This window comes from Lithobates pipiens, unplaced genomic scaffold (assembly GCF_037356315.1).
Source record: "Lithobates pipiens isolate NorthernLeopardFrog02 unplaced genomic scaffold, aLitPip1_a1.2 Scaffold_13, whole genome shotgun sequence".
In the NCBI taxonomy this organism is placed as follows: domain Eukaryota; kingdom Metazoa; phylum Chordata; class Amphibia; order Anura; family Ranidae; genus Lithobates; species Lithobates pipiens.
Window position 1 is genome coordinate 536,129,554 of NW_027507718.1, and position 15,996 is coordinate 536,145,549.

General features: G+C 48.8%; 1 protein-coding gene across 1 annotated transcript in view; it reads left to right on the forward strand.

Annotated features, from left to right (window-relative positions):
• Window positions 1-1,403: 1,403 nt before the first annotated feature.
• TLN1 (talin 1) overlaps window positions 1,404-15,996 on the forward strand; it is a gene marked incomplete at its 3' end in the record, with an annotated part of 64,794 nt that continues 50,201 nt past the window's right edge. Inside the window, 1 exon segment of the mRNA XM_077478233.1 lies at window positions 1,404-1,477.

Genomic DNA, 15,996 nt, shown 5'->3' on the forward strand with positions numbered 1-15,996 from the left:
GCCTAGGCACTGTCAATAAAGCCCTTACCGTAACTAGACACTCCAGATAAAGCACTTCCTGTGCCTAGGCACTCCAGATAAAGAACTTCCTGTGCCTAGGCACTGTTAATAAAGCACTTCCCGTACCTAGGCACTCCAGATAAAGTACTCCCTGTGCCTAGGTACTCCAGATAAAGCACTTCCTGTGCCTAGGCAGTCTAGATAAAGTACTTCCTATGCCTAGGAACTGTTAATAAAGCACTTTCCGTACCTAGGCACTCCTGATAAAGACCTTCCTGTGCCTAGGCACTCCAGATAAAGCATTCCTGTGCCTAGGCACTCCTGATAAAGCACTTCCTGTGCCTAGGTACTCCTGATAAAGACCTTCCTGTGCCTAGGCAGTCTAGATAAAGCACTTCCTGTACATAGGCACTCCAGATAAAGCACTTCCTGTGCCTAGACAGTCTAGATAAAGTACTTCCTATGCCTAGGCACTGTTAATAAAGCACTTCCCATACCTAGGCACTCCAGATAAAGCACTTATTGTGCCTAGGCACTCCAGATAATGCACTTTATGCACCTAGGCACTCCAGATAAAGCACTTCCTGTGCCTAGGCAGTCTAAAGTACTTCCTATGCCTAGGAACTGTTAATAAAGCACTTTCCGTACCTAGGCACTCCTGATAAAGACCTTCCTGTGCCTAGGCAGTCTAGATAAATCACTTCCTGTGCCTAGGCACTCCCGATAAAGACCTTCCTGTGCCTAGGCACTCCAGATAAATCACTTCCTGTGCTTAGGCACTCCAGATAAAGCACTTCCTGTGCCTAGGCACTCCTGATAAAGCACTTCCTGTGCCTAGGTACTCCTGATAAAGACCTTCCTGTGCCTAGGCAGTCTAGATAAAGCACTTCCTGTGCCTAGGCACTCCAGATAAAGCACTTCCTGTGCCTAGGCAGTCTAGATAAAGCACTTCCTGTACATAGGCACTCCAGATAAAGTACTCCCTGTGCCTAGGCACTCCACATAAAGCACTTCCTGTGCCTAGGCACTCCAGATAAAGTACTCCCTGTGCCTAGGCACTGCAGATAAAGCACCTACTGTGCCTAGGCACTCCTGATAAAGCACTTCCTGTGCCTAGGCAGTCTAGATAAATCACTTCCTGTGCCTAGGCACTCCCGATCTCTCAGCACACGGTATGTGATGATATAAGAAGGACTCGGGGGATAATGTGATAACTATGGAGGAAAATCATCACACAGGTATTCCGCCATTTCTAGTCCTGGCAGCTCCCCACTCTGAGCACACATCTACACCGCCGCCGCCATGTTTATTCCTGGAAGGTTCTGTCCTCACACAGCACAGAGCTGATCGCACACAGCGACCCCTGGCGGCGGGCGGGGGTAGTCCGGGAAGAGCGCCCCTGGCGGTAGGTACGCGCTATAGAGCGGATCCCGGGCGGGGTCGGCAGAGAGAGAAGTCCGGAGAGGACGGCGGAGAGGTGAGTGCGGGTCCCGGGAGAGTCCGGTGTACGGTGTGTGAGAGGCTCTTCCCCCCTGGTGTACGGTGTGTGTGTGAGAGAGACCCCTCACCCTCCCCACGGTGTGTGTGAGAGGAGGTCCCGGCACAACTTTTACCTCACAGACACCCAACTTCACCCGACCGGATACCGACTGATATTACCTCATCCCGACCTATATATCACCTCATAACGACCGTTACTGACTGATATTATCTCATACCGACTGATATCACCTCATACCGACTATTACTGACTGATATTACCTCATACCGACCATTACCGACCGATATCACCTCATACCTACCATTACCGACCGATATCACCTCATAACGACTATTACTGACTGATATTACCTCATCCCGACCGATATATCACCTTATAACGACCGTTACTGACTGATATTATCTCATACCGACCGATATCACCTCATACCGACCGATATCACCTCATACCGACTATTACTGACTGATATTATCTCATACCGACCGATATCACCTCATACCGACTATTACCGACCGATATCACCTCATACCGACTATTACCGACCGATATCACCTCATAACAACTATTACCGACCGATATATCACCTCATAACGACTATTAGTGACTGATATCACCTCATACCAACCATTACCGACTGATCTCACCTCATACCGACCATTACCGACCCATATCACCTCATACCGACCATTACCGACACATATCACCTCATAACGACCATTACCGACCCATATCACCTCATAACGACCATTACCGACCCATATCACCTCATAACGACCATTACCGACCCATATCACCTCATAACGACCATTACCGACCCATATCACCTCATAACGACCATTACCGACCCATATCACCTCATAACGACCATTACCGACCCATATCACCTCATGACGACCATTACCGACCCATATCACCTCATAACGACCATTACCGACTGGTATTACCTCACACCCACCGATATATCCTCATAACGACCATTACTGACCGATAACACCTCATAAAGACCATTACTGACCCATATCACCTCATACCAACCGATATGTCCTTACACCGACCAATAGATCCCCTCATACCAACCATTACTGACTGATATTACCTCATACCAACTGAAATGTTCTCAAACCGACTGACATATCACCTCATACCGACCATTACTGACCCATATCACCTCATACCAACTGATATGTCCTTACTCCGACCAATATATCTCTTCATACCGACCATTACTGGCCAATATCACCTCATACCCACCATTACTCTCGATCTGTCACCTCATATCAAACATTACTGTAAGATCTGTCACCTCATACGACGATATATCGCCTCATACCGACCATGACTGACCGATGTCGCCTCATACCGACCATGACTGACCGATGTCGCCTCATACCGACCATGACTGACCGATGTCGCCTCATACCGACCATGACTGACCGATGTCGCCTCATACCGACCATGACTGACCGATGTCGCCTCATACCGACCATGACTGACCGATGTCGCCTCATACCGACCATGACTGACCGATGTCGCCTTATACCGACCATGACTGACCGATGTCGCCTTATACCGACCATGACTGACCGATGTCGCCTCATACCGACCATGACTGACCGATGTCGCCTCATACCGACCATTACCGACCGATGTCGCCTCATACCGACCATTACCGACCGATGTCGCCTCATACTGACCATTACCGACCGATGTCGCCTCATACCGACCGATGTCGCCTCATACCGACCGATGTCGCCTCATACCGACCGATGTCGCCTCATACCGACCGATGTCGCCTCATACCGACCGATGTCGCCTCATACCGACCATTACCGACCGGTGTCGCCTCATACCGACCATTACCGACCGATGTCGCCTCATACCGACCATTACCGACCGATGTCGCCTCATACCGACCATTACCGACCCATATCGCCTCATACCGACCATTACCGACCCATATCCCCTCATACCGACCATTACCGACCCATATCTCCTCATATGTACATGTCTATATCCTCCTCTGTCTGTATACATGTCTATAGCCGTGTGTGTGATGCACAGAGATGAATCTAATCCTCCTACATAAGGTATACCTGTTTTATCTGCAGCCCTGTAGTCTCTACATGCGTTCAAAGCACACATTTTACACAGCACGTCTGAGCTCCAGAATGATAGTGGGTGGGGATGTGATGTCACACACATGCTCCTGAGTGGAGGGAACTGACGCACCCCCTGTACATAGTGTCAGGGGAACATGTATGGCTGAGGCTGCCAATCATGTGTGGTGTACTAGAGGGGGGGTGGGGCCTTCTGGGATTATCTGGTGACTCTCGGCAGTGTCTTGTGTGGATAGCAGAGGAAGGAGAGAGGGCAGACACATATTGCACTCAGTGCTTTAGGTTGTGAGGTAAGTACACGCTTTAGAGGGATGTACTTTGTTCATATTTCAGAGGTTTACAATCGCTTTCCATTTTGGTTGGCTGAGGGGTTTTGTCAGGGGTGTCCTTTGAATTCTCTGCTATACGTGTTTTCAGTCGATCCCTTCGTCAGGAGAGGGCAGGCCATTGTGTGGAGTACCTGTGGACATCACTGGTGAACCTCCTTTGAGGGTCACGGCCTGTGCTGATGATGTACCTGTTCTGTGGGACACAGGAGGTGGTCTCAGTGATGAAGCAGTATGCTAAGGTTTTCCGGATGGGAGAGGAAGGCGAAGGCTTTGAGCTGCCTGACACCTTCCCAGAGTCCCGGCAGGAAATTCAAGTTTTAGGCATCAAATTTGGTCCCAACGATGACTCGAATTGGGTAAGCGGGCTACAAGATGCCAAGGTTGCCGGCTGGAAGGCTTGGAAACTCTCTTACAGGGAAAGGATTGACCTTATTACAACTTGTCTGATGCGGTATTTCTGTATGTCCGCTTTGTCTGTGATTTGCCCGTCTCTCTCTATACCACGATCTGCAGCTGTTATGGGGGAGCTGACTGAACCTTAAGAGGTCTGTGACCTACCTTCCCGCTTGGGTGGCCTAAATTATGGTTCCTTTCTCTAATGTTTTTGGTAATATGCTGGTAGAGGGACCACCTGGGTGTTTGTCAGTTCTTAGAATGGTGGGTCAGTGAAAAACCTGAGGGCCCGACATGGTCAGCTCCTACCTTGTATTGCCCCATGTCTAAAAAATACTTTGGCGAGTGATGGCGGAGGAAATTAAGTCTTTTCCTAGGAAGGCCCAGGAGAGGGTTGTTGACTAGTTTCAAAAGTATTGGGACACCTGCCTTTACACACACATGACCTTTAATGGCATCCCAGTCTTAGTCCGGAGGGTACAATATTGAGTTGGCCCTTTTGCATCTATAACAGCTTCACCTTTTCTGGGAAGGAGCATCCACAAGGTTTAGGAGGGTGTCTATGGGAATGTTTGACCATTCTTCCAGAAGAGCATTTGTGAGGTCAGGCACTGATGTTGGATGAGAAGGCCTGGCTCGCAGTCTCAGCTCTAATTCATCCCAAAGGTGTTCTATCAGGTTGAGGTCAGGACTCTGTGGACTGTTCCTGCAGTACTAGGTTCTACTCCGGGATGGTCCAGGTCCTTCCTGTATATTCCTCTATAATAGGGACTGTTCCTGCAGTACTAGGCTCTAGTCTGGGATGGTCCAGGTCCTTCCTGTATATTCCTCTATAATAGGGACTGTTCCTGCAGTACTAGGCTCTACTCCGGGATGGTCCAGGTCCTTCCTGTACATGAACGTTCCTCTATAATAGGGACTGTTCCTGCAGTACTAGGTTCTACTCCGGGATGGTCCAGGTCCTTCCTGTATATTCCTCTATAATAGGGACTGTTCCTGCAGTACTAGGTTCTACTCCGGGACGGTCCAGGTCCTTCCTGTATATTCCTCTATAATAGAGACTGTTCCTGCAGTACTAGGCTCTACTCCGGGACGGTCCAGGTCCTTCCTGTATATTCCTCTATAATAGGGACTGTTCCTGCAGTACTAGGCTCTACTCCGGGACGGTCCAGGTCCTTCCTGTACATGAACGTTCCTCTATAATAGGGACTGTTCCTGCAGTACTAGGCTCTACTCCGGGACGGTCCAGGTCCTTCCTGTATATTCCTCTATAATAGGGACTGTTCCTGCAGTACTAGGCTCTAGTCTGGGATGGTCCAGGTCCTTCCTGTATATTCCTCTATAGTAGAGACTGTTCATGCAGTACTAGGCTCTACTCCGGGACGGTCCAGGTCCTTCCTGTATATTCCTCTATAATAGGGACTGTTCCTGCAGTACTAGGCTCTACTCCGGGATGGTCCAGGTCCTTCCTGTATATTCCTCTATAATAGGGACTGTTCCTGCAGTACTAGGCTCTACTCCGGGATGGTCCAGGTCCTTCCTGTATATTCCTCTATAATAGGGACTGTTCCTGCAGTATTAGGCTCTAGTCTGGGATGGTCCAGGTCCTTCCTGTATATTCCTCTATAGTAGAGACTGTTCATGCAGTACTAGGCTCTACTCCGGGATGGTCCAGGTCCTTCCTGTACGTGAACGTTCCTCTATAATAGGGACTGTTCCTGCAGTACTAGGCTCTACTCCGGGATGGTCCAGGTCCTTCCTGTATATTCCTCTATAATAGGGACTGTTCCTGCAGTACTAGGCTCTACTCCGGGATGGTCCAGGTCCTTTCTGTATATTCCTCTATAATAGGGACTGTTCCTGCAGTACTAGGCTCTACTCCGGGACGGTCCAGGTCCTTTCTGTATACAGTCGGGTCCATAAATATTGGGACATGGACACAATTCTCATCTCTTTGGCTCTATACACCACAATGGATTTGAAATGAGAGGAACAAGATGTGCTTTACCTGCAGACTTCCAGCTTTAATTTGAGGTATTTACATCCAAATCAGGTGAACGGTGTAGGAATTACAACAGTTTGTATATTTGCCTCCCACTTTTTAAGGGACCAAAAGTAATGGGACAATTGGCTGCTCAGCTGTTCCATGGCCAGGTGTGTTATTCCCTCATTATCCCATTTACAAGGAGCAGATAAAAGGTCCAGAGTTAATTTCAAGTGTGTTATTTGCATTTGGAATCTATTGCTGTCAACTCTCCAATATGAGATCCAAAGAGCTGTCGGTATCAGTGAAGCCATCATTAGAGTCCATTCACACAGGGGCAACACGACTTCCAGCGCGACTTTGGGAGGCAACCTGGACACGACTTGAGTATGAATCACAGAGCGACTTGGGGCGACTTACAACACGACTTGAAGTCGCCCCCAGGCCGGGAACTTTGGCCGTGGCTAATCACAGAATAATCAGCTCTCGAGGGGGAACTTCACTCCAAATTTTAAATAAAAAAATGGCATGGGTTCCCCTCTAAGAGCATACCAGGCCCTTAGATCTGGTATGCTTTGGGGAAGGGGGGCGCGCTGCGGCCCACCTACCCCGAAGCACTTTGTCCCCGTGTTGATGAAGACAAGGGCCTCTTCCCGACAGCCCTGGCCGTTGGTTGTCAGGGTCTGCTGGCAGGGAGCTTATCGGAATCTGGGAGCCCCCTTTAATAGGGTGGGGGCTGGGATCTGGGTGACCCCTTATGTGAATGAGTAATGGGGTACATCGTACCCCTACCCATTCACCTGAGGGAAAAAAAGTGTCAATAAAAAAACGCACTAGACAGGTTTTTAAAGTAATTTATTAGGCAGCTCTGAGGGTCTTCTTCCGACTTCAGGGGTCTCTTCCGACTCCTCCGCTCTCTCTGGCCTTTTCTCCCGCTCTCCGGCTTCTTCTCCCAGTCTCTGGTTCTTCTGCCAGGCTCCTCTATCTTTTTCCAGCTCTTTTACTAGCATTGGCCCGGTCTTCTGCGTCCTTCTTCCCTCTTCTCTTCTTCCGATGTTGACACGATGCTCTCTCCCGTTGTAATGCCGTGTGCGAGGTGCGCAATGACTTATATAGGCATGGGGCGTGGTCACGGGTGATGTCACAGGGTGACCCCGCCCCTTATTACGTCAAGTCATGTGGCATGCTGGGACTGTGATGTCATAAGGGACAGGGTCACCGCGTGACATCACCCGGTGACCACGCCCAATTCCTATATAAGTCGTCATGCACCTCGCACACGGAATTACAGTGGGAGAGAGTGTCGTGTCAAGAAGGACGGAGAAGACTGGACCATCGCTAGTAAAAGAGCTGGAAGAAGATAGTGGAAGAGGCCGGAGAGAGTGGAGGAGTCGGAAGAGACCCCTGAAGTCGGAAGGAGACCCCCGGAGCTGCCTAATAAATTACTTTAAAAACCTGTCTAGTGTGTTTTTTTTTTTAAATGTTATTTTATTGACGCTTTTTCCCCCAGGTGAATGGGTAGGGGTACGATGTACCCCATACTCATTCACATAGGGTGGGGGGGGCCGGGATCTGGGGGCCCCCTTATTAAAGGGGGCTTCCGGATTCCGATAAAGTTCCCGCCTGCAGACCCCAACAACCAAACCTCATCAACATGGGGACAAGGTGCTTTGGGGTGTGGGGGCCGCCCCCTTCCCCAAAGCACCCACCCCCCATGTTGAGGGCATGTGGCCTGGTACGGTTCATGGGGGGGGGGGGCGCTCACTCGCTTCCTGACCGTCCGGGCTGCGTGCTTTGATAGGGGTCTGGGATGGATTTTGGGGGGACCACCACGCAGTTTTTTCAGCGTAGGGGGTTTCCCTTAAAATCCATATCAGACCTAAGGGCCCGGTTTGCCCTCAGAGGGGATCCCGTGCCGGTTTTTTATTATTAGAGAGGCGACATTGTCGCTTCCAATATAGACAGTGATCCGACTTGGAGGCGACTTCTATTGAATTCTATGGGTACAAGTCGCCTAGAAGTTGGATTGAAGTAGTACAGGAGCCTTTTCTGAAGTCTGAGCGACTGCTGTAGTGTGCTTTAAGACGGCTCCATTCACTTCTATCGATTTTTTTTTTTTTTTTTTTTTTTTCCATGTAGCGTGACTTGAAGTCGGATCCACAGTTGCCCCTGTGTGTATGGACTCTAAAGGCTTGTATACATGATCAGACTTTTTGACAACAAACATGCAAATTAGCTGTTTTGAGGCAATATCCGACCGCGTGTGTACGCTCCATCAGACAAAATTTTGGTTTTCATCTGACTTTTGTTGGCTGTGCAAATGGACAAACTTTTTGACAACATAAGTCCGATGGAGCAAAGTCCGATCGCGTGTACACAAAACCCATCGGACTTTTGTACAAAGTACAAACACGCCATGCTCAGAACCAATGCAAAAGATCCGACAACAATACAGAATTTGACCAAAGGTGGCGCTGGAGTAATTGAACATCCTCTTTTGAAGTGTTGTCAGTACGTTGAAATGTCACTACGTTCGTGTTTGTTGCCTAAAAAGTCCTGCCGTGTGTATGCAATACAAACTTACGGCCTACGCCCTTTGTAGAAAAGTTTGTACAAAGTCCGATCGTGTGTATGGGGCTTTAGGCTGAAAAAAACAAAACAAACCCATCAGAGAGAGATAGCAAAAACATTAGGTGTGGCCAAATCAACTGTTTTGGAACATCCTTAAAAAGAGAGAATACATCGGTGAGCTCAGCAACACCAAAAGACCCGGAAAACCTAAGAAAACAACTGTGGTGACCGAAGAATTCTTTCCCTAGTGTAGAAAACACCCTTCACAACAGTTGGCCAGATCCAGAACACTCTGCAGGAGGTAGGTGTATGTGTGTCGAAGTTATCGATCAGGAGAAGACTTCACCAGAGTGAATACAGAGGGGTCACCACAAGATGTAAACCATTGGTGAGCCTCAAACACAGGAAGGCCAGATTAGAGTTTGCCAAACAACATCTAAAAAAGCCTTCACAGTTCTGGAACAACATCCTATGGACAGAGGAGACCGAGATCAACTTGTACCATGGGAAGAGAAGGAAAGGAGCTGCTCATGATCCAAAGCATACCATCTTATCAGTGAAGCATGGTGGTGGTAGTGTCATGGCGTGGGCATGTATGGCTGCCAATGGAACTGGTTCTCTTGTATTTATTGATGATGTGACTGCTGACAGAAGCAGCCGGATGAATTCTGAAGTGTTTCGGGGCCAATATTATCGGCTCATAGTCAGCAAAATGCTTCAGAACTCATTGGACGGAGCTTCACAGTGCAGATGGACAATGACTCGAAGCATACTGCGAAAGCAACCAAAGAGTTTTTTAAGGAAAAGAAGTGGAATGTTATGCAATAGCCAAGTCAATCACCTGACCTGAATGCGATCGAGCATGCATTTCACTTGCTGAAGGGAAAATGCCCCAAGAACAAGCAGGAACTGAAGACCATTGCAGTAGAGGCCTGGCAGAGCATCACCAGGGATGAAGCCCAGTGTCTGGTGATGTCTCGGCCTTCCAAACTTCAGGCTGTAATTGACTGCAAAGAATCTGCAACCAAGTATTAAAAAGTGAAGGTTTGATAGATGATTGTTAATCTGTCCCATTACTTTTGGTCCCTTTAAAGAGGAAGTAAACCCTGATGGGTTTACTTCCTCTTTCATTCCCTGCAAAGGTAAAGCATAATGGACTACTATGCATCGCATCGCATCGCATCACATAGTAGTCCATTATGTGTCACTTACCTGACACAGGAGCCAGCGAAGTCACCGCTGTCCCCTGTAGTCCGGCGCATCCATCTTCTCAGTGGGGTCTCGCAGCTCCGCCACTGTCATTCGGCGAAGCCGCGATGACGTCACTCCCGCGCATGCGCACGGGAGCCGACACGCGCGGCATCTTCGTCATTGACGATGCCGCGCTCAGTGCGCCTGCGTGCCGCTGTCTACGGCGCATGCGCCCTAGATAGCGGTGCCCATTTTCGGGCAAATATCTCCTAAACCGTATAAGTTTAGGAGATATTTCTTGGACCTACAGGTAAGCCTTACTCTAGACTTACCTGTAGGTCAAAGTGGTTTGTAAGGGTTTACAACCACTTTAAAAAGTAGGAAACGCATGTACAAAGTGTTGTCATTTCTACACCGGTCACCTGATTTGGATGTAAATACAAATTAAAGCTGAAAGTCTGCAGTTAAAGCACATCTTGTTAAAATCCATTGTGGTGGTGTATTAGAGATGGGAAAAAATTCAATTAAAATCTTGAATCCATTTGAGCGGTCAAATCGATTTTCTTTTAGATTTATTTTTTTTCACCAGGACCAGCTCTGACACCGTATCGGTCCTGAGGAGCTGCGGGTAGGAGTTTTTATGTATGTTCCTCTATAATAGGGACTGTTCCTGCAGTGCAAGGCTCTACTCCGGGATGGTCCAGGTCCTTCCTGTACGTCCCTCCTATAGTAGGGACTGTTCCTGCAGTACTAGGCTCTAGTCCAGGTCCTTCCTGTATGTTCCTCTATATTAGGGACTCTTCCTGCAGTACTAGGCTCTACTCCGGGATGGTCCAGGTCCTTCCTGTATGTCCCTGCTATAGTAGGGACTCTTCCTGCAGTACTAGGCTCTAGTCCAGGTCCTTCCTGTACATTCCTCTATAATAGGGACTGTTCCAGGTCCTCCATAGTACCCCGGTTCTGGGACGCAATAGGTGGGGCTTAGAGGGGTGACCAGAACATAGGCAGAGCTTTGTGTGTGTGTAATATTCATACAGAGCTCAGCCCAGTTTGTTGGAGGTGGGGTCTGGATAGATCAGGTGGGAGGGGCAGTGACCAGACCACATTCTCATTACTTGCCCTTATTTTCCAGGTCATGTGACTTTGAGGGGGTCTTTTTTTTAAGGTGGAGACATTACTGTCCACCTTGTGTGAGGAAGAACCTTCAGCTCCCACAATGCTCTGCTTCACTGAGCTATTTATACATATATACCGTCATCTGTCATCATCCTCCACATCTCCACTGCCGTCCATTGTCATGTGAGGGGGGGTACAATATACAGGGAATCTATGTGTCGTATCTGTAGTACAGTATACGGGGAATCTATGTGTCGTATCTGTAGTACAGTATACGGGGAAGCTATACGTCGGATCTGTAGTACAGTATACGGGGAATCTATGCGTCGTATCTGTAGTACGGTATACGGGGAATCTATGCGTCGTATCTGTAGTACGGTATACGGGGAATCTATGCGTCGTAGCTGTAGTACAGTATACGGGGAAGCTATACGTCGGATCTGTAGTACAGTATACGGGGAATCTATGCGTCGTATCTGTAGTACGGTATACGGGGAAGCTATGCGTCGTATCTGTAGTACGGTATACGGGGAAGCTATGCGTCGTATCTGTAGTACAGTATACGGGGAAGCTATGCGTCGTAGCTGTAGTACAGTATACGGGGAAACTATGCGTCGTAGCTGTAGTACAGTATACGGGGAAGCTATGCGTCGTAGCTGTAGTACAGTATACGGGGAAGCTATGCGTCGTAGCTGTAGTACAGTATACGGGGAAACTATGCGTCGTAGCTGTAGTACAGTATACGGGGAAGCTATGCGTCGTAGCTGTAGTACAGTATACGGGGAAGCTATGCGTCGTAGCTGTAGTACAGTATACGGGGAAGCTATGCGTCGTAGCTGTAGTACAGTATACGGGGAAGCTATGCGTCGTAGCTGTAGTACAGTATACGGGGAAGCTATGCGTCGTAGCTGTAGTACAGTATACGGGGAAGCTATCCAAACCATAACATCTCAAACAATTTGGCAATGCTGAAATGTGTTTCTGCCAATAAAGCTTGTCTAAATATTAACCAATCGATCTCACGGGAACTTCCATCAACACTCTGCTGACGGTATATTCTTGTATATTAGTGTGTGTGTGTGTGTGTGTGTGTAATATAGAGACATATTTCTGTATCTATAGCACAGTATACGGTATATCCATATTTCTCTAGTACAGTATACGGTATATCCGTATTTCTCTGCCCTCACACTCCGCTCACACGCACTCACTTCCTGTTGCTTCATCCTCACACACATCCTCTTGTTGACTGTTTCCTCCCCACCCCCCGCTATGTATACAGTGTGTGTATATATCCTCAGCACATATGTCTGTGTGACCGTCCCACCCCGGCCTCCCCTGTCCCTGCGATGTCCTCCACACTCTCCTCTATTACTCCTTCCTGTCCTTCCTTCCCTTCTCTACCATCTCTGGTCCTCTCAGCTGTTCTTCTTTATTGGACTATCCTTCTTTCCGCAGTCCTAAGTGTCCCACCCCCCCCCCCCCCCACCAAAATGCTCTGTTTTCCTGGTTCATTATTATCCCCCCCTCTCTACCTTCTCTCTGTCCCCCTCTCTACCTTCCCTTCTCTGTCCCCCCTCTCTACCTTCCCTTCTCTCTGTCCCCCCCCCTCTCTACCTTCCCTTCTCTCTGTCCCCCCCCCCTCTCTACCTTCCCTTCTCTCTGTCCCCCCCCCTCTCTACCTTCCCTTCTCTCTGTCCCCCCTCTCTACCTTCCCTTCTCTCTGTCTCCCTTCCCTTCTCTCTGTCCCCCCTCTCTCTCTCCCTTCTCTCTGTCGCCCCCCGTTTTTCAGCAGTCGGGGCTGGGTAACTCGTCACAGTTGAGGGAAAGATAGATGGTGATAAATACAGGGATATTCTTGAGGAAAACCTGTAGGACGGAGGTTCACCTTCCAGCAGGACAATGACCCCAAACACACTGCTAGAGCAACACTTGAGTGGTTTAAGAGGAAACATGGAAATGTGTTGGAATGGCCTAGTCAAAGCCCAGACCTCAATCCAATAGAAAATCTGTGGTCAGACTTAAAGACTGTTGTTCACAAGGCGCAAACCATCCAACCTGAAGGATCTGGAGCAGTTTTGCAAGGAGGAGGAATGGGCAAAAATGCCAGTGGTGAGATGTGGGAAGACTCATAGAGACTTATCCAGAGGGACTTGGAGCTGTGATAGCCGCAAAAGGGGGCGCTACAAAGTATTGACTTTAGCGGGGTGAATAGTTCTGCACATTGACTTCTGTTATTTTGTCCTATTTGTTTGCTTCACAATGAAAAAAAAATAAATCTTCCAAGTTGTGGGCGTGTTCTGTATATTAAATGATGCAAATCCTCAAACGATCCGTGTTATTCCAGGCTGTGAGGCAACAAAACACGAAAAATGCCAAGGGGGTGAATACTTTTGCAAGGCACTGTACTTGGTGGTGTTGTGATCTGGAGGAGGAGGATCGAATCTCTGAAACGTATAGAACTGTCTGGGGTGACATATATATGATTACATGCCTCAAGGATACGCCTGTTTTGTACTCATTCTGCCCCAGTCATTTTCTTTGTACACTTTGAATACCTGAAGCTGACTATTGAGTACGGGTGTGACTGGAGCAGAATGTGTGCCCCGGGGTGATGCTTTGTGTCAGGTGTGGGAGAGGCTGGAAATACCGGATCTCAGCCGATGACTGGATGAGGAGTAGAGAACAGATTTCTTTCTGCTGATCTCAGCCAATGACTAGTAAAGATGCAGAGAACGGCCTTCTCTCTGCTGACCTGATCAGATCTTACCTGATGATTTGGGGAGGAGCAGAGAACGGCCTTCTCTCTGCTGACCTGACCAGATCTTACCTGATGATTTGGGGAGGAGCAGAGAACGGCCTTCTCTCTGCTGACCTGACCAGATCTTGGCTGATGATTTGGAGAGGAGCAGAGAACGGCCTTCCCTCTGCTGACCTGACCAGATCTTGCCTGATGATTTGGAGAGGAGCAGAGAACGGCCTTCCCTCTGCTGACCTTCTACACCCATCTATGACCGACACAGTCCACACCTTCTACACACATCTATGGCTGACACAGTCCACACCTTCTACACACATCTATGGCTGACACAGTCCACACCTTCTACACCCATCTATGGCTGACACAGTCCACACCTTCTACACCCATCTATGACCGACACAGTCCACACCTTCTACATCCATCCATGATCGACACAGTCCACACCTTCTACACACATCTATGGCTGACACAGTCCACACCTTCTACACCCATCTATGACTGATACAGTCCACACCTTCTACACCCATCTATGACCAACACAGTCCACACCTTCTACACCCATCTATGATCGACACAGTCCACACCTTCTACACCCATCTATGATCGACACAGTCCACACCTTCTACACACATCTATGATCGACACAGTCCACACCTTCTACACACATCTATGGCTGACACAGTCCACACCTTCTACACCCATCTATGGCTGACACAGTCCACACCTTCTACACCCATCTATGACCGACACAGTCCACACCTTCTACATCCATCCATGATCGACACAGTCCACACCTTCTACACACATCTATGGCTGACACAGTCCACACCTTCTACACCCATCTATGACTGATACAGTCCACACCTTCTACACCCATCTATGACCAACACAGTCCACACCTTCTACACCCATCTATGATCGACACAGTCCACACCTTCTACACCCATCTATGATCGACACAGTCCACACCTTCTACACCCATCTATGATCGACACAGTCCACACCTTCTACACCCATCTATGATCGACACAGTCCACACCTTCTACACCCATCCATGACTGACGCAGTCCACACCTTCTACACCCATCTATGACCGACACAGTCCACACCTTCTACACCCATCTATGACCGACACAGTCCACACCTTCTACACCCATCTATGACCGACACAGTCCACACCTTCTACACCCATCTATGACTGACACAGTCCACACCTTCTACACCCATCCATGACTGACACAGTCCACACCTTCTACACCCATCCATGACTGACGCAGTCCACACCTTCTACACCCATCTATGACCGACACAGTCCACACCTTCTACATCCATCTATGACCGACACAGTCCACACCTTCTACATCCATCTATGACCGACACAGTCCACACCTTCTACACCCATCTATGGCTGACACAGTCCACACCTTCTACACCCATCTATGGCTGACACAGTCCACACCTTCTACATCCATCTATGACCGACACAGTCCACACCTTCTACATCCATCTATGACCGACACAGTCCACACCTTCTACACCCATCTATGGCTGACACAGTCCACACCTTCTACACCCATCTATGGCTGACACAGTCCACACCTTCTACACCCATCCATGACTGACGCAGTCCACACCTTCTACACCCATCTATGACCGACACAGTCCACACCTTCTACATCCATCTATGACCGACACAGTCCACACCTTCTACATCCATCTATGACCGACACAGTCCACACCTTCTACACCCATCTATGGCTGACACAGTCCACACCTTCTACACCCATCTATGGCTGACACAGTCCACACCTTCTACATCCATCCATGATCGACACAGTTCACACCTTCTACATCCATCCATGACCGACACAGTTCACACCTTCTACATCCATCCATGACTGACACAGTCCACACCTTCTACATCCATCCATGACTGACACAGTCCACACCTTCTACACCCATCCATGGCTGACACAGTCCACACCTTCTACACCCATCTATGACCGACACAGTCCACACCTTCTACACCCATC